Source organism: Camelus bactrianus, chromosome 6 (assembly GCF_048773025.1).
Source record: "Camelus bactrianus isolate YW-2024 breed Bactrian camel chromosome 6, ASM4877302v1, whole genome shotgun sequence".
NCBI lineage: Eukaryota > Metazoa > Chordata > Mammalia > Artiodactyla > Camelidae > Camelus > Camelus bactrianus.
Genome location: NC_133544.1, coordinates 346,998 through 371,243, shown reverse-complemented (window position 1 = coordinate 371,243; position 24,246 = coordinate 346,998). Strand labels below are relative to the sequence as shown.

The 24,246-nt window shown below is 47.5% G+C and overlaps 1 pseudogene across 1 annotated transcript; it reads right to left on the bottom strand.

Annotated features, from left to right (window-relative positions):
• Positions 1-1,188: 1,188 nt before the first annotated feature.
• On the bottom strand, positions 1,189-20,589 carry LOC141577854 (uncharacterized; annotated as a pseudogene). The gene is made up of 5 exons (XR_012507303.1): positions 20,383-20,589; positions 7,492-7,816; positions 2,837-2,904; positions 2,416-2,732; positions 1,189-1,311 (listed from the first exon to the last, which is right to left on the bottom strand). The product of XR_012507303.1 is annotated as an uncharacterized LOC141577854 (transcript).
• Positions 20,590-24,246: the final 3,657 nt, after the last annotated feature.

The following is a 24,246-nucleotide window of genomic DNA, read 5'->3' as shown; positions in this document are numbered from 1 at the left end:
CCTAAGCTAAAACCTCATCTCTGCAAGCAAGGCATTGTCTCTGCTTTTTACGGCAAGGTGACAGGGCTGCAGGTGCACAGGTGCCGGCTAGCAAAACGCTTAGGACTCTTTTTAAATAACCACACTTGTTCTTCTTAAAGGTCACAGGCAGCTGGGGTCTGTTACAACTTATGGCCCCAATCATGGGCTCCCAGAATTAGACAAATCGTGGGTTGTTGCCTGGGCGGGATCAGGCTGGATGGTCAAGGAATTCAGAGGAGTATGGTTTGGAAAAATTTGTGACTAAAAGTGTTAAAAGGAGACATGTGGCTCGTCCTCTCTAAATAGGCAAAAAGGTGAAAACATTTTAATCCCATGATTATAATTCCCACAAGGTGACCTCTGGAGAAAAGTTTAATACTCAAAGGGACAAGTTGGCCAGTGATGGAGGTACTGGCCTGTCTGTTTCCACAGCTGCCTCTGTCATCACGCAATGTGCTCATGGTCACTGAGGCCTTGGTCGCAGGATGGAGGTCATGCGTGGACTCAGTGACATGGACGTCCACTCACCAAGGTACTCCTGTTAGAGTCAATTGTGAGGACCCTTCCTGCCAGCTGCAGAGAGAAATCCTAACGTCCTGACTGGCAGCATTTCCTGGGCTGCTCAGCCACCACCTGTTGGCAGGTTGGCTACTTTGGGCCACTTCCATCATAGAACAGGTAACCTCCTGTTCTTACTAAATCTATATATCTATACTGGATATAAATTTTCTTTCTTAGAAAGCAGGGAATGCAATTCTCTTGCCAAAACCACCACCCAGGGACTTTCAGATCCCACAGTCTCGGGAGTCCAGCAGCCAGCATTGCTTCTGATCGGGAACTCACTTTACAGCAGAGGAAATGCATCAATCGGCCCGAGCGCACGGATCCACCAGTCCTAGATTCCTCACCATCCCACAGCTGCTGGGTTTTAGAACACAAGCTGCCTGTAGAAGATCAACAGCAGTGCCAGGTGGGTAGTAACACCTTGCAGGGCTGAGGTGAGGTTCTCCGGCCGACTGTGAACTATTTACTCTCAGTATGTTGTTCTTCTCTCACAGCCTTGATTCATGGGTCACAGAATCAGGAAATGGATGGGTGGTGGCACCACTCATTGTTACCCCCAGTGACCACTAGCTAGCTTGCCTTCTTTCCCTGTGTCTTTATGCTCTACTGGCCTATGGCCTTGGTCCCCGAGGGAGGGACACTTCCACCAGGAGAGAGGACGATGATTTCTTTGACCTGCTCTTTAAGTCTGTCTTCTGGGCTTTTTGGCTCCTCAAGCCTCTGAACCTACAGGCAAAGAAGGGAGAGGATGAGCTGCCTGGGTGACTGCTTCTGACTCCCGGGGGAGCTGGAGCCCTGCCCCGCCATGGGAGTGAAGAGGGGTTTCTGGGGACAGGGGTCCCTTCCTGTGTCTCCCTATTAGGATGTCTTGTCCTCAAGGTGAACAGAAAACCACAACAACTCAACCCAAGGATGACTGTTTTGGTCCAGATCCATTGGAATGAAGGTTCTGGTCACTTCACTGGGTCATGGCCGCACAGCTGAGGTGCTTGCTGAAGGCAAAGGCACCCAGAAGGGGGGCAGGAAGGAGGAAGCAGCAATACGAGCCGAGACTTCTGAGCAGTTATGGAAAGAGGGCTGTAGTTGTCCCGCGCACTTTCCCCTTGTTTTGCTGCAGCCACATGTATATGTGTGTGCATGCGTGTATATCCGTGTGTAAGTGTGTGTATGCGTGTGTTTATGTCTTTGTTTCTTTCATGTCTTATCCCTTCTTATGTGGCTAAAGGCGAACACAGCAGTCATTCACCACAGCTTCCTTCCCGCCTTCACGCTTCTGCTGGGACACGTACCTCCTCCTGCCCTCAGGCTGGGCTTTCCAACAATGGCTCCCCTGGTTCTCAGCATCAGAATCACACTGGAAAGACACCCCCACTTTCCTGGGTCTCCAGCTTGTGACAGTAATTTGTGGGACTGCTCAGCCTCCATGGCCATGTATGTAGAAAACATATGAATGTTCTATTGTTTTGGTTTCTCCAGACATTGGTTCTGTTTCCTTGGAAAAACTAAACTGTACACAGAGAGGTTATTATCTCATTTATTGTAGAGTACTTGAAAACACAGGTACAGTATAAACACAAATTATAACGTTTAAAATTAAAAAACCCATCACCTATAAAATGCCAATTGTTATAAGCCCACAAAAGGTTTTCTTAATGAGAAGAGACAATCACCGCCCCATGCACCTGCTCATTGGGCTGACCCTGAACACAGCAGGTGGACCCTGAGCACCACCTGGTGGATCAGGTGCGCCCCCTGGTGGGTCGTGTGTGCCCCTGGCACCTACCCTGTGACCCTGCAGTGAGGTTTGCATCTGGGCTCACACCGACTTACCCTCACTGTGTCTCACGCATAGTAATACACGGCCGTGTCCTCAGGTTTCAGGCTGTTCATTTGCAGATACACCGTGTTCTTGGCGTTGTCTCTGGAGATGGTGAATTGGCCCTTCACGGAGTCTGCATAGTTTGTGCTATCACCACTCCAGCTAATAGCTGAGACCCACTCCAGCCCCTTCCCTGGAGCCTGGCGGACCCAGCCCATGGCATAATCATCAAAAGTGAATCCAGAGGCTGCACAGGAGAGTCTCAGAGACCCCCCAGGCTGCACCAAGCCTCCCCCAGACTCCACCAGCTGCACCTCAGCCTGGACACCTGCAAACACAAAGACATCCTGGTCAGGAGACTGTCACACGTCCTCTGATTCCCTCACTCACGACCACCCACATCCTCAGTAGCTCTTGTTCTCCATGAATTACCTTGTAGAAGAGCAGCCAGGACCACTCAGCGCATCCCCAGCTCCATGGTGAGTCGTCTGTGCTCAGTCCTGCTCAGAGAATGGGAGCAGCTGGGAATCCCGGGGCTTGGGCTCCTCTTCCAGAGCTGCAGGGCCAGGGCCGGGTGGCTTTATCCTCAGAGGGAGGCCCTATTTGCATGTCATCTTCCTATATAGAAAATTGGGGCATTGCTGCCTTCAGAGATGGCCGTGCCCCTTAGCAGCTTTGAGTGTCTGTGGTTTGCTTGTGTTGGTAGCATTTGAAAATATCATTTTTATTATGTGAATTTTTCAGGACAAACACTTAGAACCCATATGTTCTTTTGTTTCTGCTCTTGGAAACAAATCCTGTGGTGTAGTTGTCAGTGATCCTTCCATACTGGAGACTTAAGCAACCCCAGAAGTGTAGAGCACTGTGGACTGTCCAGGGACCATATTTGAGGAGCGTTTGTCCCATTGTTTTCAGGTGTGCTCTGCCTCTCTGGACATAACTGATCTAGAATCAATTATAAGACAGAGTTGGACAAGTCTGGTGAGGATTCCTGGACCCCCTACTGTGATGAGAACATGATGATTTTGTTCTATTACGGTGTTTATCTAATTATATTTAAGCAGGGTTTATAAAAATATTCTCAGGAATCTCTAATATTTGACTTTCATTATATATATATAAACATTTTTTATTGAGTTATAGTCATTTTACAATGTTGTGTGAAATTCCAGTGTAGAGCACAACTTGTCGGTTATACGTGAAGATGTATACATTCATTCTCACGTTGTCTTTCGCTGTGAGCCACCACAAGATCCTGCGTATACTTCCTTCTGCTACACAGTACAATCTTGTTTATCTATTCTACATTTAAAATCCCAGTCCCTTCCCACCCCCCATCCCCCTGGGAACCACAAGTTTGCGTTCTATGTCTATGAGTCTGTTGTCTTTTTTTTTTTTTTTTTTTAGATTCCGCATATGAGCGATCTCATATAGTATTTTTCTTTCTCCTTCTGGTTTATTTCATGTAGAATGACGTTCTCCAGGAACATCCAAGTTGCTGCAAATGGTGTTATGTTATCTGTCTTTATGGCTGAATAGTATATCTTTGTATAAATATACCACATCTTCTTTATCCAGTCATCTGTTGATGGACATTTAGGCTGTTTCCATGTCTTGGCTGTTGTAAATAGTGCTGCTATGAACGTTGGGGTGCAGGTGTCATTTTCAAGAAGGGTTCCTTCTGGATGTATGCCCAGGAGCGGGATTCCTGGGTGATATGGTAAGTCTATTCCTAGTCTTTTGAGGAATCTCCACACTGTTTTCCACAGTGGCTGCACCAAACTGCATTCCCGCCAGCAGTGTAGGAGGGTTCCCCTTTCTCCACAGCCTCTCCAGCATTTGTCATTTGTGGACTTTTGAATGATGGCCATTCTGGCTGGTGTGAGGTGATACCTCACTGTAGTTTTGATTTGCATTTCTTTGATAATTAGTGATATTGAGCATTTTTTCACGTGCGTATTGATCATTTGTATGTCTTCCTTGGAGAATTGTTTGTTTAGGGCTTCTGCCCATGTTTGGATTGGGTTATTTGTTTTTTCCTTATTAAGTCATATGAGCTGCTTATATATTCTGGAGATCAAGCCTTTGTCAGTTTCATTTGCAAAAATTTTCTCCCATTCCATAGGTTGTCTTTTTGCTATACTTATGGTTTCCTTTGCTGTGCAGAAGCTTGTAAGTTTAATTACGTCCCATTTGTTTATTCTTGCTTTTATTTCTATTGCTTGGGTAGACTGTTCTTGGAGAACATTTTTGAGATGTATATCAGATAATGTTTTGCCTATATTTTCTTCTGGGAGGTTTATTGTATCTTGTCTTATGTTTGAGTCTTTGATCCATTTGGAGTTTATTTTTGTGTATGGTGTAAGGGAGTGTTCTAGCTTCACTGATTTACTTGCTGCTGTCCAGTTTTCCCAACACCATTTGCTGAAGAGACTGTCTTTATTCCATTGTGTATTCTTGCCTCCTTTGTTGAAGATTAGTTGACCAAAAATTTGTGGGTTCATTTCTGGGCTCTCTATTATGTTCCATTGGTCCATATGTCTGTTTTTGTACCAATACCATGCTGTCTTGATGACTGAAGCTCTATAGAATTGTGTGAAGCCTGGGAGAATTATTCCTCCAGCCTTTTTCTTTTTCTTCAGTAATGCTTTGGAAATTCTAGATCTTTGATGGTTCCATACAAATTTTATTATGATTTGTTCCAGTCTGAAATACATATTATCTGAAGCAATGTAAAAGAAAACAAATGAAACATTAGGACACAGAAGAGGGTCTCTAGTGGAGCTCCTGGGCAGGAAGAGGAAACCACGGGTTCTAACAAGACTCCCCTCCCAACCCCCTCTGCACCTGCTCCTGGGGCTCAGCCTGCACTTGGTGGGTCCTGAGCACCCCCTGGAGGTTCTGGGCTCCCCACGCAGGGAGGTTTCTGTCTGGGCTCACACTGACCTCCCCACAGGGAAGTGCAAGTTAAAGCAGTAAGTGTGCATCACTGCAAAGCATTCGAGTGACTGACTCCCAGGACACTGAGGACATCAAAGAATGGGAGGAGGTGGAGCGGCAGGAAGCCCCTTCCCTCAGGTGGGGGTGCAGAATGGGAAGCCCCCTCGGGGACGTTTTGGTGGCTTCTTACAAAACTAAACACACTACCGTCCTGTGCTCCAGCATAGTGCTCTTTTGTATGCACACGAAGGAGAATGCGATTTATGTCCAAATACCTGCACACGAGGTTCCCTCGGCTTTATTCATGTTTGCGGATATTTGGAAGCAACCAAGATGTGCTTTCATAATAAATGAATAATGAACACTGTTCACCCAGAAAATGGACAATGAAATGTCAAATAATTGGAAGGAACATCAAAGGAAGTGGTGGAAATGCTAAAATTCCAGAGCAAACCTGGCCGGGTTATTTCCAGAATGTGAATGTGGCCAGGGAGGACGGAGGCTCCTAACCGTTGTGCAGAGTCAGACTGAAGGGAAGACAGCGTGGGGTTGTCAGGAGGGAAATTTCCTCCCCAGACGTCTTGCGTTCTCGAGGCTGGGCTCATAATAAAATTCACAAGGACAGATTAATGGGAGAAAAGTAGTAAATATTAATCATGCTCTTGGGTGTGACATAGAAATGGATGAGGCGAGACCAAAGCAGGCAGCTCGCATACTTTTGGACAAAGATACACAGTATCATGAGGAACTGACAGGGTGAAGAAATCTGTGGTTTGGGGCTCAATTAGTGAAGAACCTGAGAAGAGCTTGTGTGGGGGTTAGCGCATCAGGGAAGGAGCAGAGTCTGCCGCCAGGAGCCGCCAGGCTGGGTCCCCACGTGGGGTGACGGGTGTCCTTCCACCTCCAGACGCAGGGAGCGTGCCTTTCACAGGAGAGGCGTAAGTCTCGCGCTGGGAGACAGAGGGGAAGGTCCGAGTGTCCCTCTTGTGGTGGCTGCTCCTTAAGCCACTGTAAGTCACAGTAATCGGCATGGCACTGGGGCACATTCTGGGTGGAACGCCCTGGACCCCGCACTTGGTGTGTGCTGGAGCGTTTGTGTTTACCTCTGCACACCCGGCGTGTGATGCAGGTACCAGCTGTACCTGCTTTTCCAGGTGTGAGCTGCACTGTGCAGCCTCGCATGCGTGCGGGGTGCGGGAGAGCACACAGCAGGGGGCCAGAGCCCTCCTGGCCAGACTTGGGCTTGTAAGCACGGGACCTGACCGCCCCGAAGGGGATCCTGGACAAGCCGGGCGTGCCTGGTGAGGATGCAGAGCCCTCTTCCTGGAGTGAGAGCGCGGGTGGCTTTCCTGCTTCTGGTGCTCACCTGAGACTGCACGGTGAAGAAAGCGTCCTGCAGTGGGTCTGCAGTAGTTTCTGAAATTTCACACGTCAGTGCCCACCTGTCTGTAACAGGTCCCTCCCAATTATCTGTGTGTTTATCGGTGATAATTGATCAGAGAGCACGTGACCCAATGTAACCTGCACAGGGAACAGGGAGCAGGTGCCTCTATTCTGCAGGGACCTGGAGGAGGAGCACACGTGGCCACGGCCCCACCCGTCCCCTCTCACTGGCGTCATTCCCTGTGACCCGCTTGTGGTCCTGGGGGGCTGCCAGGCTCACCGGGCTTCTCATGCAGGATGTCAGCCAGGAGCCCCCACCTGGCAGGGACAAGTGTCCCCATCAGTAGGGTGGGGCTGAGAGTTCACAGGGGAGGAGGGTAGAGTGTGTTTAACTGTCAGTAAATCCACTAAATGGTTTTGAAACTGCTGCACATTGACTGGATTTGGACAGGGGCCAACAGGAGTATTTAAAGCAGGAGACTCTCCGCCTTTTGTGCAGGAGAGAATATTGGTTTAACTGTTGTTTTTCCTTTTAGAAAACCTTTCTAATTTAGACACTAAATGTTCAAGCACAGATTCCTGGATCCAGAGGGGTTCCTGCTCTGTGGAGAGGAAACCCCAGAGCCTGACAGGAAACCATGAAACCAGCACTTCCTGCACCTGCCCCTGGGGCTGAACGGCACAACTGGGGAGTCTTGAGTGCCCCCAGGGGGTCCTAAGTGTCCCCTGTGACCTTGAAGGGAGGTTTGTGTCTGGGCTCAAACCGACTTCTCCTCACTGTGTCTGCCGCACAGTAATACACGGCCGTGTCCTCAGGTTTCAGGCTGTTCATTTGCAGATACAGCGTGTTCTTGGCGTTGTCTCTGGAGATGGTGAATCGGCCCTTCACGGAGTCTGCATAGTATGTGTTACTACCGTAACTATAAATACTGGACACCCACTCCAGCCCCTTCCCTGGGGCCTGGCGGACCCAGCTCATGTAGTAGCTACTGAAGGTGAATCCAGAGGCTGCACAGGAGAGTCTCAGAGACCCCCCAGGCTGCACCAAGCCTCCCCCAGACTCCACCAGCTGCACCTCAGCCTGGACACCTGCAAACACAAAGACATCCTGGTCAGGAGACTGTCACACGTCCTCCGATTCCCTCACTCACGACCACCAACATCCTTAGTAGCTCTTGTTCTCCATGAATTACCTTGTAGAAGAGCAGCCAGGACCACCCAGCTCAGCCCCAGCTTCATGGTGAGTCATCTGTGCTCAGTCTTGCTCAGAGAATGGGAGCAGCTGGGAATCCCGGACTGGGGCTCCTCTCTCAGAGCTGCAGGTCCAGGGCTGGGTGGCTTTATCCTCAGAGGGAGGCCCTATTTGCATGCCATCTCACTATATTGAAAGTCAGGGCCTTGCTGGCCTCAGTGAGGGCCAGGCCCCTGAGCAGCTGTGAGTGTCTGTGGTTTGCTGGTGTTGGTAGCATTTGGAAATACCATTTTTATTATGTGAATTTTTCAGGGTAAACTCTTAGCACCCTGCTATGTTCTTTTGTTTCTACACATTAACACAAATCCTTTTCTGCAGTTGTCAGTGTTCCTTTCGTACTGGAGAGTTACACAACCCCAGAAGTGTAGAGCGTTGTGGACTGTCCAGGGACCATATTTGGTGAGGGGTCATCCCAGTGGTTTCATGTGCATTCTGCCTCTTTGGACATAACTGATCTAGAATCAATTCAAAGACAGAGTTGGACAAGCCTGGTGAGGGTTCCTGGACCCCCTCCTGTGATGAGAACACGACGATTCTGTCCTATGGTCGTGTGTGTCTGATCATGTGTGAGCAGGGATCATGCACATATTCTCAGGAGTCCTAATATTTGGCTTTCTATCAATGGCAACATTCAGGAAAACATCTTTACTTATCAGGGGATTGTGATTGAAAGATGCTTAATTTCCATTGTGTTGTCTTATTTTTACTTAAATGACATGAACAATGTAACGCGCTGTCAAACTCACCTCTGCTCTGCATATTAAAACCTACACAGAGATGCAGAGATTGTCCATGTGATGTGAGAAATGGGACCAAACCTCACCTGCCTGTGTTTGACGTCTCCAGGCGGCATGAGAGCTGGGAGGAAGATTCACCCCGCACTCCTGGATCAACTGCCAAATCCCAGGTGACTGAAGTTTCTGAGTGTGAACTGCCAGGAGTGCACCTGAGGGTCACTGTCAACTCCTCTGTGTCATCTTTTCAAACTGAGTCTTTCGTGGATCCACTCCCCACCCAGGTGTGCTGCCCTCAGACCAAAGCCTGGAGCAGCTCGAAGGCTTATGGGTTAGACTCATCCACACAGGCGAGGGTCTTAGCTTCAGAAGCTGGAAAGCATAACGAGGAAGAGGGTGAGGTTATGAAATATGCATTGAGACTGAGAGTCAGAGAAGTTCTGTCAGGAGGCACAGGAACACACAGAAAGTGGATTCAGACACCCAGGCTTCATCCTGAATTCTCAGCAATATTCTTGGAAAGATGGGATGCACCAAGTTTCACATGCTTCTGAGAAAATTAATGTCAGAATCCTGGATAGAGGATGATTGGATAGAGCTTCCATTGCTGATTGCGAAGTCATTGATTTGAATAAATATTCTCATTACAAATTGCAGTAAAGAATACTGTTTTTTATATAGAGCAAAGTAGCTGGTCTTATCCAAATTCAGAGGAAGGTGGAAGTCCTGGAAGCCATCATGAAACATATGACCTGGGCTCCCCTCAGTGTGCACAGGGACACACACACACACATGCACACACAGGTGCACATGCACGTACGTGCAGAGACTCACACTCTTGTATCATATCTGCATCCAAAACCTCCTCCCTCCAAGATACTGTCTCTGACACACAAAGAGTCATAGTCCTGTGACAGGAAACTGTTGGATCTGAGGAAATATGGAGGACACGTATTTTCCAGTATTGAATGAGCGACTCTAGTTTTCTTGGATCCCACGACAAGGGCTGCAATGCTGGGCTTAACAGTACCTCAGATACCATCAGCACACGGCCCTGCACTGTGCCCTGGGTTTAGTCCTTGTTTCCACTTTACAGCATGTGTGAAGGCCCCACGAGCACCTGCACACAGTGTTTCCAGTGAACGTGAGCTTTAATTTCACCCAGTGATATACGTAGTATTGGAATAGTTGGTTTCATGGTGAGTTGATGCTAAAAATTCTAAAATGTGGCACTTTTTTGTAGTTGGGGCTCCAGTTTTTAGTCCCATCAGCAGAATTCTACTTTGCTCCAATATCCTCTTTATATTACAAAATTATCTCATTCTTTATCCCTTATTCTTCAGTCATGGGGACGGGTCTGGATAACACAGTCTCACCTGCATGTAGCTCCTAGTTCAGAACATGTGAACATGCTGGGAACAACATAATTGCTCTCTGGGTACTGGGTTTAGCCACAGTCTGATCTCTGCTCCATCTCCAGGCTTAAATATAAAAACCTACATAATCCAGATCTGGTGTGGAGTTTCCTTCCAATGAGTGTCTCTAATACGTGAAGTCATTTTTTGTCATCCACATGATTCACTTTTATTTCACCATGAAGTTGAACTCATAATCCCAGCATTGCCTGACAAGAGCAGCTTAGCTTCTGCAACAAAACGAATCAAATCTTATAAATTGGGGAAAATAACAATAATACTAAATACTCAGAAATCTCAACTACATAGAGTTTGGTGACAGCATGGTGAGATCTCATGTCTTACCAGGATGGAAGAGTCCAGCAACATGGAGAAGAAATACCTCCTTTTTCTTCCTGGCAAGGACTCAGGCAATGAGGGGTGGTCACAGCTCAGCCAGTGAGAAGCCCTGGGTGCCTTGTTCACTACAGCCCCTCCTCCAACATCTATTACCATTTGCAAAATAGTTCTTATCCCCGTGTATGCTAAGGCCTGCAGGTGGCTCACTGTGATTCCAGGGATCACAAATCCAGGCAAATCTTTGTTGATCCCAGATTAAAACATTATTCTTGCTGGAGAAATAACTGGCCATCTGTTTGTGTCAGGTCAACATTTTCATGGCCCTTATGGAATCAGACAAGACCCCGTATGAATGTGGGGCTGATGAGCAAACAGGTGTGGGACCCACACTGGGCCCATGGCTGCTCCCTGTGTTTCTCCCCCACCCTGGAGTTTGAGTCTAAGTCATCCTCCTGGGTTCCAGCTTCCACATCTGTGCAGTAGGAAGCTCTGCAGACTTTGCCTGAGAACTATTGTAAGGTGTGTCCTTCGTAGGAAAGACCATGTACTGTATGAAGTACTTAATTGGCATTCACTCTGACTTTGAAAGCAGGTTGTTCCAGCTGGAAGTGGCCGGCCTTCCTCCCACTCCTTGGAAATAGGGGCTGATCTACTGGGCCTGTGCTGAGCATCCTTCATCCTGGCTCCTTCAGAACCAGACTGTTCCCTTAGACCTGACTGGTGTCGGGCTTGCTGGCTATTTGCGCTGTTTGAGCAGTTTGACCCTTTATGCTGCTTGGAAATTATTCCTTTTCTCTCCAGAAAACCTTTTGAGAAATGGGGTCCCAATATCTAACTGTTTTGAGGTCACTTCAGCAGTAGGAACCCCAGCTGAGTTTGTGTCAAAAACAGGGAGCTGCCTTATGCAAATTTGTAGTGAAATGGACAGACCTGGCCAGAGGCAATCATGCTTCCATTAAACGTATGTCTCATCGGCTGTTATGAAGAGCTGCTGGAGTCCTCAAACTTGCTTTTCTTGAAATCAAGTCAGACAAATACATAAAATCTCCAAGTCTGCATGGAACGCCGACTTCCCTTATTATTATGCACCTTTGAATTATGCCTGGGAGCCTTACATCTTCTGTTGTAAACTATGGTCATACGATTAACTGAGGCAAACAGGGACTAAGGGAAGAAATCTGGGCCTCTGAAGCCTCGGGCTCCCCTTCCCTGGCCTGTGTGTCTCAGGCTTCCCTCCAGCACCAATTCCTCCCTCTCCTCTTACTCCTGCACCTCCGCTGTTCCCTCAGGTCTTCCACAGTCAGTGTCTCAGCCAACTTCCCACTTCCTCTAAAATTCTCCCCATAGTCTATTCCTCCAACTTGTCAGGTCTTGTTATCTTAATCTTCATCCTTATGAGGACCCAGAGGGCCATCTCCTCATTTCTTTTTTTTTTTTTTCCTCTGGACTAAACCTGAACTGTAGTCAAAGATTTTCCAAACCAACGTTGCTCAAAGAGAAATTTAATGTGGCCCCTCAGACTGTTCAGCATGGCTTCTCTGACTTACATCGTCCTGTTCCTGCAGGTATTGTTGTGTCATGCCTAGCACTTTTGTAAACCGCTTGCTGGGAGAATCCTAAAAGGTGTTCAGAATTTCAGCCAGGAGAAGAGTCCACTAACTTGTTATATAGAAATTCTCTAGCAGCAACTAGGCAAATTCATTGGGCAATTCCTGAGACTTTCTCAGCTCTTTTATTTGGAATAAAAATTCAGTTTTCCCACGAAAATCTGTTGAATCTGTTCATGTTTATTTCAATCAACTGCAAATAATTTTAGAAGAAAATTGCTGTTTTGCTCCATATGTTTATTCCACCTGGGCCGCTTTTAAACCTAGTTTACAAATAAGCTGACACAGGACATGTCAACTGTAGGGAAGAGGTGCAGGATGGAATGGGAAACCGTGTCCACCTCTTATTTTCTTAATGTGGCAAACCACCTCTGTCACAGTGTAGGTGAGACACCTCGAAGGACACATGCTAAGATACTTAAACTTCATTTAAAGCGAATGAAGGCCCCAGAAAATCCCAACTCCCTCCTGGTTCTGCTATTATTGGCAAGATCCAGGACTTTGAAAAAGAGACTCTTATAAATGCATGCGCTTCAGGCACTGTCAACCCTCTGAGCAGCCCTCCCAACATCCTCCAGGTCCCCAGTGGCTCTGAGGAAAGTCATGGAGTCTCCCCAGTCCCTTCTCTTAACAGAAGTTTCTCCAGGTTGATGATGAGCTTCCTTCCGTCCTAACGGTCATGGAGCCGCACCCTCCCTGCTCAGCTGAACGACTGAGAGCAGCCCAGGCTCAGGGAACTAGAGCAGTTCCCACAGTGGGGACCTGTGACGAGCCTCGACACGTCTGTGCCCTGAGCCTCCTCTTATATTTAGGCCCTTCGAGAGATGCACACAGTTTATGCATTCATTTCTCCACCTTTGTCCATTTTACGGTTACGACTGTTCAGTGAAATATTATGGTAGAATTACTGTATCTCCAAAGAGAGAAGTAATTCTAGAACTTGATAGAAGACATTAAATTAAATGAACTGAAAGCATTTTCATCTGTTCTGTCTCTGATGGTACTAAAGCAAATTCTGGAAGAATTGATTTTTTTCTCCCATCGAATCAGCTATCACCTTCCATGTTGACAAAGCCTCACGCTGGTATTTGCAAAATTCACAGTGCACCTTCCTTCAGGGTTCAAATATATTCCATAAACATCTACCTAGGATTAATCAATCTCCTACAAGTAAAGAAATCCTTCAAGCCATAGAGCCCAAAAGAGAATGTTGCAAGGCTCAATGCCTCATCACTCCTTGAACTTGTCCCTGTGGTTCCTCGGTTTCCTGAGGAGACAAACTCGGGGGTTAGGTTGGAGCCGCATCAGGCCCTCGGGGCAGGAAACTGCACAGTAAACGCAGCAGCACTGTGTTGCCTTGAACCCTCACACAACACTAACAGCCACCCCGTGTTCCTGAATTCTTTACTGTAATTGATTAGTGAACTGCATTCTTTATTATTCCAGTTGCTAGAGCAGGCCAGTCCCTTTTTGCATTCAATGGGGAGAATTAAACTTACTGGGTCATTACTCTTCGAGGAATTCGTTTGTTCCGAAAATGACAGGCCAGTCAAGAAACAAGCACCACACGGAGGGTTGGAGTACTCAGATGTATTACACCTGCGGGCTCAGAGGGGCTTCTGCTCCAAAACTCTGAGCACCTTCAAGATGTGCACATGAGGTTTTATAGGGTAAAGTACAAGCTTGGGGTATTTGGCCAATAGGCATGGAACAGCTTTAGCAGCATTATCATCACAAAAGTGGAGGCAGGGAGGCAGCAAACAAACATTCCAAAGCCACATATGTATCTTTGAAAATCCAGCTGGCCAGCAAAAAAACATAAACAGCAAACCAATGCTGATAAACTTAGATTTACAAGTTAGTCCAGCAGAACTCAGATCAGTATTCCAATACTTAGACCTGTGAGTTATCTTGTTAGACCAGTCCAGATTTTCCTTCCCATATTGAGAGCCCCTCTAATTCTGGTTAAGTCTGGAGGCTGGTCTGGATGATGTAACATCTTTTGGAAGTTCTAGTTTGTGGATAATGTGTTTCCTTTATCTCCTTCTCAATCCTCCTTGAAGGAAGACATCTACCACTTGCTACAGTTTTTATTCTTAAGGGGCAATCGTTTTCTTGAGGAAAATTGCAGTTTACCCAAATGCAGACTCAATGTTTAGGATACCTGACATGAGAACCAGGGCTCCACTTACATCCAGATGTACTTCCACGCAGATGGGCTCCATCGGGTCTTGGCTGATCAACACCCTGATCTACGGGCTAAATGTGAGACTCTCCCAGCTACCTGGACACTGCCGAGACCTGCGTCCAACTTTTGTTCATACGGCCCGACCTCAGCATGATTCGCTCAACAGCAAAACCTGTACTGGAGCCTCTCGGATCCCCAGCTTCACCACTGAAGTCCCTCATGATTGCTGAAAAGTGATGGACCACTTTCCGCCTCCTGGTCGTCTCCAAGATTCTCCTCAGAAGCCGTCTTTTCACAGTACCTCTCAGGAGACAGAGATGCAAGCGTCACACCTTGCAAGCTGGATAGCTTATCTACTGGGAAAGACACTTCCAGAAGAACTCCTCAACCTCAGTGGAAAGGTCTCCAGCAGGTGCTGCTCACCAGCCCTTGTGCCACCAGTCTCCCGAGAGTGAGAACTTGGGTCCACGTGACACACCTAAGAAGGCAGCTGGCCCTGAACATTCCTGCTCATCTGGAGACCCGACTGTGGAGACTCTCAGAATTGAGGGCAACATCAGCTGAGACAGCTTCCCAAGGCATCTGTGCCAGACCTATTGGACAATTTCCTGCCGAGTCTCTGATGAGAATATAACATGTCAGGTGATCTCCAGCCTCCGGTCTTGATAACACAGGGACTTACGGTGAGAGGGCCTGCGCGCTCTCCCTCTCATTCCTCCATGTTGCTGGAATGTGGCCTCAAAAAGAGCACTTTCCATCTGACATGAGACGTTTCACCCAGAGGAGTTCCTTCCTGGCGCTGACAGACAAAAACGTGAAAAAAACCCCAGAAATCCTAAGTCTTCATCAGTGATGTTTTCAGAGAAAGTTCTCAACCTTGATCAAACGGCAAAAGGCAAAATATAAAGGAATCCTCAGTTTAGTAAAATTGGGTGAGCAGAGGGGAGCTCTCATGCCGTTTGATGGCCTCAGAGCCCAGCTGGGGGAAGCAAGGCTTCCCCATCTTTCCTGGGCAGGACTCAGCCAAGAGAAACGCAGGGGCTTTGGTTCCCTCGGGCTCTCTCAGCCCCCTTCCCCCCTTGATGAAGGAGGCATCTCCTTTTACTGAAGATGAGCATGTGGTTCATCAGGTCTGCAGACACCATACTGAAGCTGTTTACTGGTCCAAAGTAAGCCCACTTTTGTTATTGAAACAACTGCTCGTCTATTTGTGTTACATCAAAAAAGGCTAACTTCCCATGAGAATGTTGACTTTTATCTCCCTTATTTCCTTTCGATTTCCTTGTAAGTTACCGAGGAGGTCCCTGGGATGGACGTGAGCTCCCACCTCCACAGACGTTCCTGGTCACATCCATGCTCAGAGGAGAGAAGGTGGCCCCCACCAGCCTGCAGGGGGTGAGGGGAGGTGAAGGGGTGCTGTGACTCCTGAGGGGGAGGGGATGTGGGTGCTGGGGAAGGTCTAGTGATTTCTGTCAGGGTGGGTCACAGTGGGGCAGGGATACAAGAGCAAGTGTGTTGGATATACTGATACGGTTTTAAGAATTACAAGCAGTGTTATTACAGTTGTAAAACAAGTAACAATTTGCTACATGTCTCATATGTGAAACATCTATTAATATTGTAACAAATTATTGTTCTGAGGTAAAATCCTCAGTTATTCCAGATACAAAGGCAGGAAATTTTAAATGTTGCAAGAATCCAGTCCAGCCTGGGCTCTGTCGGGGCTTCTGCAGACTCAGGCTCAGAAAAGACAGCTCTGACATCCAGGTCCCATAATCCATGCGAACCACGAGCCCCTCCCCAGTACTGGGGTGTGGTCTGGTGCCCCCTTGTCTTGTATGTCCATGCTCGGGGCCCTCCTGCCCACAGAGCAGGAACGTTGTGTGAAGAGAGTGTAATGTGGACTCTGAGTGCACTGAAGACCAAAGTCTGGTGTCTGCCTTTCCACTAAGTGAGAATAATTTACACACAGCAAATGTAGACTCTGTATGTCAACAATGATATAAATTTGACAACATATAAATATTTTATCTTAGTTTTTCACCATTATTGGTATTTGAGTCTAGTTTCCTGTTGTGGGAGCTGCCGTGTGCTGTGTGGGATGCACGGCCACATTGATGGACTCTGCCCACTAGGGAACCAGGCACCTGCATCGCAACCCACATGTGATGGCCCACTCTGTCTCAGAGATTTCTAAATGTCCTCTGGGGGACAAAATGACTCCAGTGTCACACAGACATCATTTTCCAAATATGCAACATTCTTCATGCTATGCCTGTGAAAGGCACTGCAGGAAACAGGACTCAGGACACTCTCGAGAATGAAATGGCTGGAAATACATTGGAAGGTGGAGGGCAGAATCGAGGATGCACAGAAGAATCATTTGTGTCATTTAACTTCTGTAAATTTGACAATGAAAAAGAGTAGTTAGTGAATAAATATCAAATAAAGTTCCCATGGAGAGATATTTCTGTGTGTATGTTCCTAATTTAGATGAGGAATGAAACACAGACAAGCCTGAATCCATGAAAAAGGCCCAAGTTCAGATCAGGAAGTTTCCCTGGAAACATTATGGATCGGCTTCCAGGGGAGACGGTGAACCAGTGGAGAATCCGCTGTGTCTGGGAGGAAACCCGTCCAAGGCTACTTCTGCACCTGCTGTGAAATGGGTCCTCTGATTTCCTCATGGCACTGGGTGCCCCCGGGTGACCTGAGCCCTCCATGTAGGGATGGTTGTGTCTGGGTCACCCTGATGTCCCCTCACTCACTCTCCTTCCTGTGACAATAGCACACGGCTGTGTCCTCAGGGACCCCAGAGATGAGCTGCAGGGACACATGGCCTTGAATGTGTCTCTGGAGATGGGGGGGAATTTTTGGAGGTGCAGGGTGTATGCTGTCCAGCACACAGACCCAAGCACCACAGGCTCTGCTGGGCTTTCCGTGGGGGAGGATGGACCCAGACCCACCAGGAGGCACTGTATGTGGTGGAGAGGGGGGTTTATGTTCTTCTCAGCTAAGCCTTTGGCCCTCAGAGGATGATGTCAGTGAAGAGGAGACCCAGGCCCTGGGTGGCAGAGGTGCTGTGATGGCCCTGAGCCCTGCATGTGGTTCTCATGCACGTGGGGTCGTGTTTCCGCACGAACATGGAGGGTCAGGTCAGGCCATGTCTCTGGGCACGGGAGGCGGTGCTGCCTGACGGCCAGGGTGGACACCCATTCTGCTCACTGACCACAGCTGCTCTCCTCCCAGAGCAGGGAGTTCAGTCCAAGGAGAGTCGGAGGGCAGGGGAGTGACCATCAGCAGAGCAGGACCTACTTTCCCTCCCAGTGTTTCATGTGAAAACGTCCTGAAGTCACGCCTGATACTAACAACTGGAGTGGGCGTCTCCCACACTCCTCCTCTCGTGCCCCCCAGCCCCCCGGTCCCCTCTGCTCCCTGCTCACCTGCTCGGCATCTCTGCTCTGACTCTCAGCTGCTTGTTAAACAAAAGCTGTGCTCTTTCCTGGACGTCACACCAAAGTTTTTACACATTTTCTGCCACCGTGTTGGCATTTATTACAAATTAGTGAACTCAGTTCAACAGCACATATTCTGTTATTTTCTTAATCTGTTCCTCAATGCTTCACCTCACATCCTCTGTCTACAGTGTGTTCCTCAGACCCCGCTTAGAAATCATGAACAGACTTTAAGACGTCCATTCCTTGCTGCTCTGAGATTTGCTTGGTTCTCGATTTGAGTACATTTTATATCGTTATTTCCAAATTATACCAAAACTGATAGATATTGGACATTAATATGTTCAGGATCATTCTACCCACTCCTGTGAGGCCGAAACCATTTTTCAGTAGAAGTTCATGTGACTCTTGGAGATTATCATAGGACTTCTGTGAAGAAAAGGTGACTTTTCCTTTGCAGTATGACACTCACTTTCCCATATATACCTGAAAGACTCATCATTTGTGTATTACTTGGGTAGAGATTCTGTTACAGAATAACAGACTGGGCAGCCCAAACAGCAGAAATGCATTTCTCTCAGATCTGGAGGCCGGAAGTCTTAGACCAAGTTTCCCAGAAGTTTGGGATCTTCTGAGGCCTTTCTCTTTGCCTGCAGGGGCCCCGTCCTCACTGAGCCTCAGATGGACTTTTCTCCCGTGTCTGTGCATCCATGACACCTCTGTGCATCTGTTTTCTTCTTCTGAAAGGTGGCAGTGTCACCAAAAGGAGGAATGACCAGAGGTTTTCATGTTCTTCGGATTTAGATTCGGCCCTCAGAGAATCATGTCAGTGAAGATAAGAACCCTGACTCTGAAGTTGACACTGACCATTTGACCACACATCACTGAATTTCCTTGAAATGCTTTCCTCAATTAGTTCTGGACCTGCATGACTCTGCGTCTATCTTTGCGTGTCCCAGGTTTATCAAGAAACCTGCTGAGTCGTGTTAGTGGGAATCCTCACCTGGAACTCTGATCACCCTCAATATGTGATCCAATTCACTACACCTATCATCCCCCAGGGAATATTTAACCACCCCGGCCTCCTGTACCACGAATCCTCTGGAGACAGTCTGCCCAGTGTCCCCCGAACTTGAAATCTCCTCACGGTAATTTTCCACCTGGTCAGCATCACCACCTTCTTGACCATAAACCTCCATTTATCATCTGAATTTGAAATTGAACCAGGTAACCCAAACTGCCACAAATACCCAAAGTGAGATTTGCGTTCCTTTATTGAAATAAAATTTATGCCAAAACTTGATTATCAAGCTCACAGCCCCCATCAGTTTAATTCATCCCTGAATGGAGCTTGTCTGTTCGAAATACTCTCTCCTTAAGTCAGCTCACAGCACTTTGTGCTCAGGGACACTGGACTGCACTTCAGCACAACACGTGGGCCAATTTAAACAGGAAAATTTTCTACATATACCAGAAAGTGTCAAAAACATGGCACTAACTGGACCTGGAAGGAGACTCATTTACGTGATGGGAGTTGAAACAAGAGGGCAGAGCATCACCCCGACCGACCTCAGGTGGGAATGTTAGTGTGTTGGGGATTCAAAGTGCTGCCCACGTTGTAAATGTCCAGGAGTTCAGAAAATGCAACATTTTTCGTTTTGTGCTGGAAATAAATTTTGCCCAGATGTGATCTGTAGACCCCGGACCCCGTGAGCAATGAGGATCCCTGCACACGCAGTCCTGGGCAGTGTGGAACTGGCATCTGTGACGTGTATCCTACTCACTGCAAACCCTGCGTGCCCTTTGAGAGAAAGATGGAGGGTGTGCAGCCTCCTGCCCCGGGAGCAGAGACAAAGGTGAGCAACTGTTTGCACGTGTTTTCCCAGTGCCTGTGCCTTCTCAGGGTACTCATCAGGTTCGAAACTTTCTGAGTCACCTTTAAAATTATACTAAAGTTTGACATTGTTTGGAGCTTTATTTCAGTTGTGAAAATACATCCTTATTACAAATATTATTGTCAGAAAGCAACACATACCTCAACAATGAAAATTTAGAAACCAGCAGAGGGTCTATAGTAGAGTTGACGGGAGGGAAAAGGAAACCAAGGATTGTAACTACAAACTGATCTCACAACTCTGCACCTGCTCTGGGGCTCAGCCCTGCCCTTGATGGGTCGTGAGCACTCCCTGGGGGCTGTGGTTGCCCCAGGGAGCGAGGTTTTTGTCTGGGTTCACAATGACTTTCCCTCACTGTGTCTGCCGCACAGTAGTACATGGCAGTGTCCTCAGGTTTCAGGCTGTTCATTTGCAGATACAGCGTGTTCTTGGCGTTGTCTTGGGAGATGGTGAATCGGCCCTTCACGGAGTCGGCATAGTATGTGCTACCACCACCAGTATAAATAGCTGCGACCCCCTCGCGCTCCTTCCCTGGAGCCTGGCGGAACCAGCCCATGCAGTAGCTACTGTAGGTGTATCCAGAGGCTGCACAGGAGAGTCTCAGAGACCCTCCAGCCTGCACCGAGCCTCCCCCAGACTCCACCAGCTGCACCTGAGCCTGGACACCTGCAAACACAAAGACATCCTGGTCAGGAGACTGTCACACGTGCTCTGATTCCCTCACTCACGACCACCCACATCCTCAGAAGCTCTTGTTCTCCATGAATTACCTTGTAGAAGAGCAGCCAGGACAACCCAGCTCAGCCCCAGTTCCATGGTGTATTGTCTGTGCTCAGTCCTGCTCAGAGAATGGGAGCAGCTGGGAATCCCGGGCTGGGGCTCCTCTCCCAGTGCTGCAGGGCCAGGGCCAGGTGGCTTTATCCTCAGAGGGAGGCCCTATTTGCATGTCATCTCACTATATAGATAGTCGTGGCCTTGCTGGCCTCAGACAGGGCCAGGCCCCTGAGCAGCTGTGAATGTCTGTGGTTTGCTGGTGTTGGTAGCATTTGGAAATATCACGTTTATTGTGTGAGTTTTCAGCGTAAACACTTATAACCTGTATATTTTACGTGTGCACACGGATTCTGTGATGTCGCTGCCAGAGTTCCTCCCACGTTGGTGATGTACGCAGCCCCCAGACGGGTAGCGCATTGTGGTCTGTGCAGGGACACATGTTAGGTGAGAGTTTGTCCAGCATTTTCACCTGTGCTCCTCCTCTTGGACATAACTGATGCTGAGTCAGCATGAAGAGAGTTTTGGAAAAGACTGGTCAGGTTTCCCAGACCCCCTTCAGTGATGAGTTCATGATGATTTTGACTGTTAGTGTCTTGAACAGTAATGTGTAAGCAGAGTTCATCAGGATTGTTTTCAACAGTCTCTGCATTTCAATGCATTTCTATCAATAGTAACATTCAAGAAAATGTCTTTACTAGTGATTGGGCTGTAATGAATACTTGTTATATACTTTGTAATTTTATTTTTATGCAAGTTACAAACTACACAATATGCTATAAATCTCACCTCAGTGTTGCAAGTTCAAATCTACACATAGTGGGATAGAATGGTTATGTGACGTGAGAAATGTGACCAAGACTCACCCTACCTGAGTTTGACATCTCCAGGTGGCATGAGAGCTGGGAGAAGTTCAACTGGAACTCTTGGATGAACTGCATAATCCCAGGTGTTAAACTTCAGTGTGTGAACTGCCCGGTGTGAAGACTGAGGGTCATTCCCACCCAGATTCAGGCTCATCATTTCAAACTGCTTCTTGCACCAGAACCACTCCCCACCCAGCTGTGCTGTCCTCTGACCAGAGACCTGCAGCACCTGAAGGATTCTGGTCTAGACTCAGCCATACAGGCGAGGGTCTTAGCTGTCAGAAGTAGTAAATCACAAGTTGGGGGAAGGTGGGTGATGCAACTGGCACTGAGCCCTCAGCCGCAGGGAAGTTCTGTGAGGGGCCCAGGAACACTCAGGATGTGGGTTCAGAATCCAAGGCTTCATCTTGACTTTTCTGCACCACCCTCAGAAGGGCTGGGCTGCACCGAGGTTCACCTACTTCTGAGAAAATTAATGTCAGAATCTTGGGTATAGATTCCACTGATGATGGGGAAGACATTGATTTGAATAAATAATCCTATTAGATGTTTCTTTATAGAATTGGGTGATTTTCATAAAGAAAATTAGCTGATAGTGTCCAAATTCAGAAGGATGATGGAAGTCCAGAAAGCCGTCATCACACGAGTAACCCGGGCTCCCGTCAGTGTGCAGGGACACGCACACACACATGCACATACATGCAGGGACCCACACTTTTCTATCATATCTGCATCCAAGTCCTCCTTCATCCAAGATACTGTCTCGTACACACATAAGACATAATCCTGGGACAGGAAACTGCTGGCATCTGAGGAAACATGGAGGACCCGTATTTTCCAGTAATGAATGAGTGACTCTGTTCCATTGGATCCCATGACAAGGGCTGCAATGCTGGACTTAATTGTACCTCAGATGCCATCAGCACACGGCCCTGCACTGAGCTCTGGGTTTAGTCCTTGTTTCCACTTTACAGCATGTGTGAAGGCCCCACGAGCACCTGCACACAGTGTTTCCAGTGAACGTGAGCTTTAATTTCACCTAGAGACACACCTACTATTGAAATGGCTGGTTTTATGGTGAATTGGTCCTAAACCTTGTAGGAAAGTAGCAGTTTTCCACGGAGGGGGATCCAATTTGTCAGTCCCATCAGCAGAATTTTGCTTTATTTCTGTATCCTCTTTATATTATAAAATTATCTCATTCTTTATCCCTTATTCTTCAGACATGGGGAGGGGTCTGGATAACACAGTCTGATCTGCATGTAGCTCCTTGTTCAGAACATCTGAACATGCTGGGAACAACATAATTACTCTCTGGAGTCAGAGATAAGCCACAATCTGTTTTCGGCTCAATCTCCAGGCTTAAATATAAAAACCTGCATAATTCAGATCTGGTGTGGAGTTTCCTTCCAATGAGTGTCTTTAATAAGTGACGTCATTTTTTGTCATTCACATGATTCACTTTTATTTCACCATGAAGTTGAACTCATAAACCCAGCACTGCCTGACTAGGGGATCCTGGCTTCTACAACAAAACTGATCCAATCTCACAAAGTGGGAAAAATAACAATAATACTGAATACACAGAAGCCTCAGTTAAATAGAGTTTGGTGACAGCACGGTGGGCTCTCATGTCCTACCAGAGAAGAAGAAAGACACCGTGTTCCCTCCTGGCAAGGACTCAGGCAGTGAGGGGTGGTCACAGCTCAGCCAGTGAGAATCCCTGGGTGCCTTGTTCACTACAGCCCCTCCTGCAACATCCATTCCCATCTGCAAAATAGTTCTTATCCCCGTGTATGCTAGGACCTGCAGGTGGCTCACTGTGATTCCAGGCACTGAACGTAAATCGTTGTTGATTCCAGATGAAAACAATTCTTTTTGCTGGAGAAATAACTGGCCATCTCTTTGTGTCAGGTCAACAATTCCATGGCCCTTATGGAATGAGATAAGACCCCGTATGACTGTGGGGCTGCTGAGCAAACAGGTGTGGGACCCACACTGGGCCCATAGCTGCGCCCTGTGATTCTCACCTACAATGGAGTTTGAGTCTAAGTCATTCTCCTGGAGCCCAGCTTCCACAACTGTGCAGGCTTTGTCTCAGAACTGCTTAAGGTTTACCCTTCTGACATAAGTTCTTATATTTTATACAGTTACTTATTTGGCATTTAGTCTGAGTTTGAAATCAGGTTGTTCCAGCTGGAAGTGGCCAGTCTTCCTCCTACTCCTTGGAAATAAGGGCAGATCTACTGAGCCTGTGCTGAGCATCCTTCATCCTGGCTCCTTCAGAACCAGACTGATCCCTTAGACCTGACTGGTGTTAGCCCTGCTGGCTATTTGCGCTATTTGAGCTGTTTGACCCTTTAGGCTTCTTGGAAATTATTCCTTTATTCTCCAGAAATCACCTTGAGAAATGGGGTCCAAGTTATCTAACTGCTTTGAGGTCACTTCTGCAGTAGGAACCCCAGCTGAGTTTTTGTTTTAAACCCAGGGACCTACCTTGTGGAAATTTGTAGTGAGATGGACAGACCTGGCGAAAGGCGATTCATGCTTCCATTAAATACACATGTCAATGGCCATGATGGGGAATTTTGAAAAACTCAAACTTACTTTTCTTGAAACCAAGCTGGAGAACTATGAAACATCTTCAAAATTTAATGGAACACCTGTTTCCCTCATTATTCTGTGCCTTAGAAACATGTTTAGGAACCTTAAGTTGCCTGTTCTAAAACATGATCACAAGATTAACTGAAGCAAACACAGACTAAGGAAAGAAATCTGGGCCTCTGTGCCTCGGGCTCCCCTTCCCTGGCCTGTGGGTCTCAGGCTTCCCTCCAGCATCAATTCCTCCCTCTCCACTTACTCCTGCACCTCCGCTGTTCCCTCAGGTCTTCCACAGTCAGTGTCTCCTCGAACTTTGCACTTCCTCTGAAATTCTCCCCACGCACTTTTCCTCCAACTTGTCAGAACTTGTTCCTCCGAAGTTAATTCCTCTGAGGA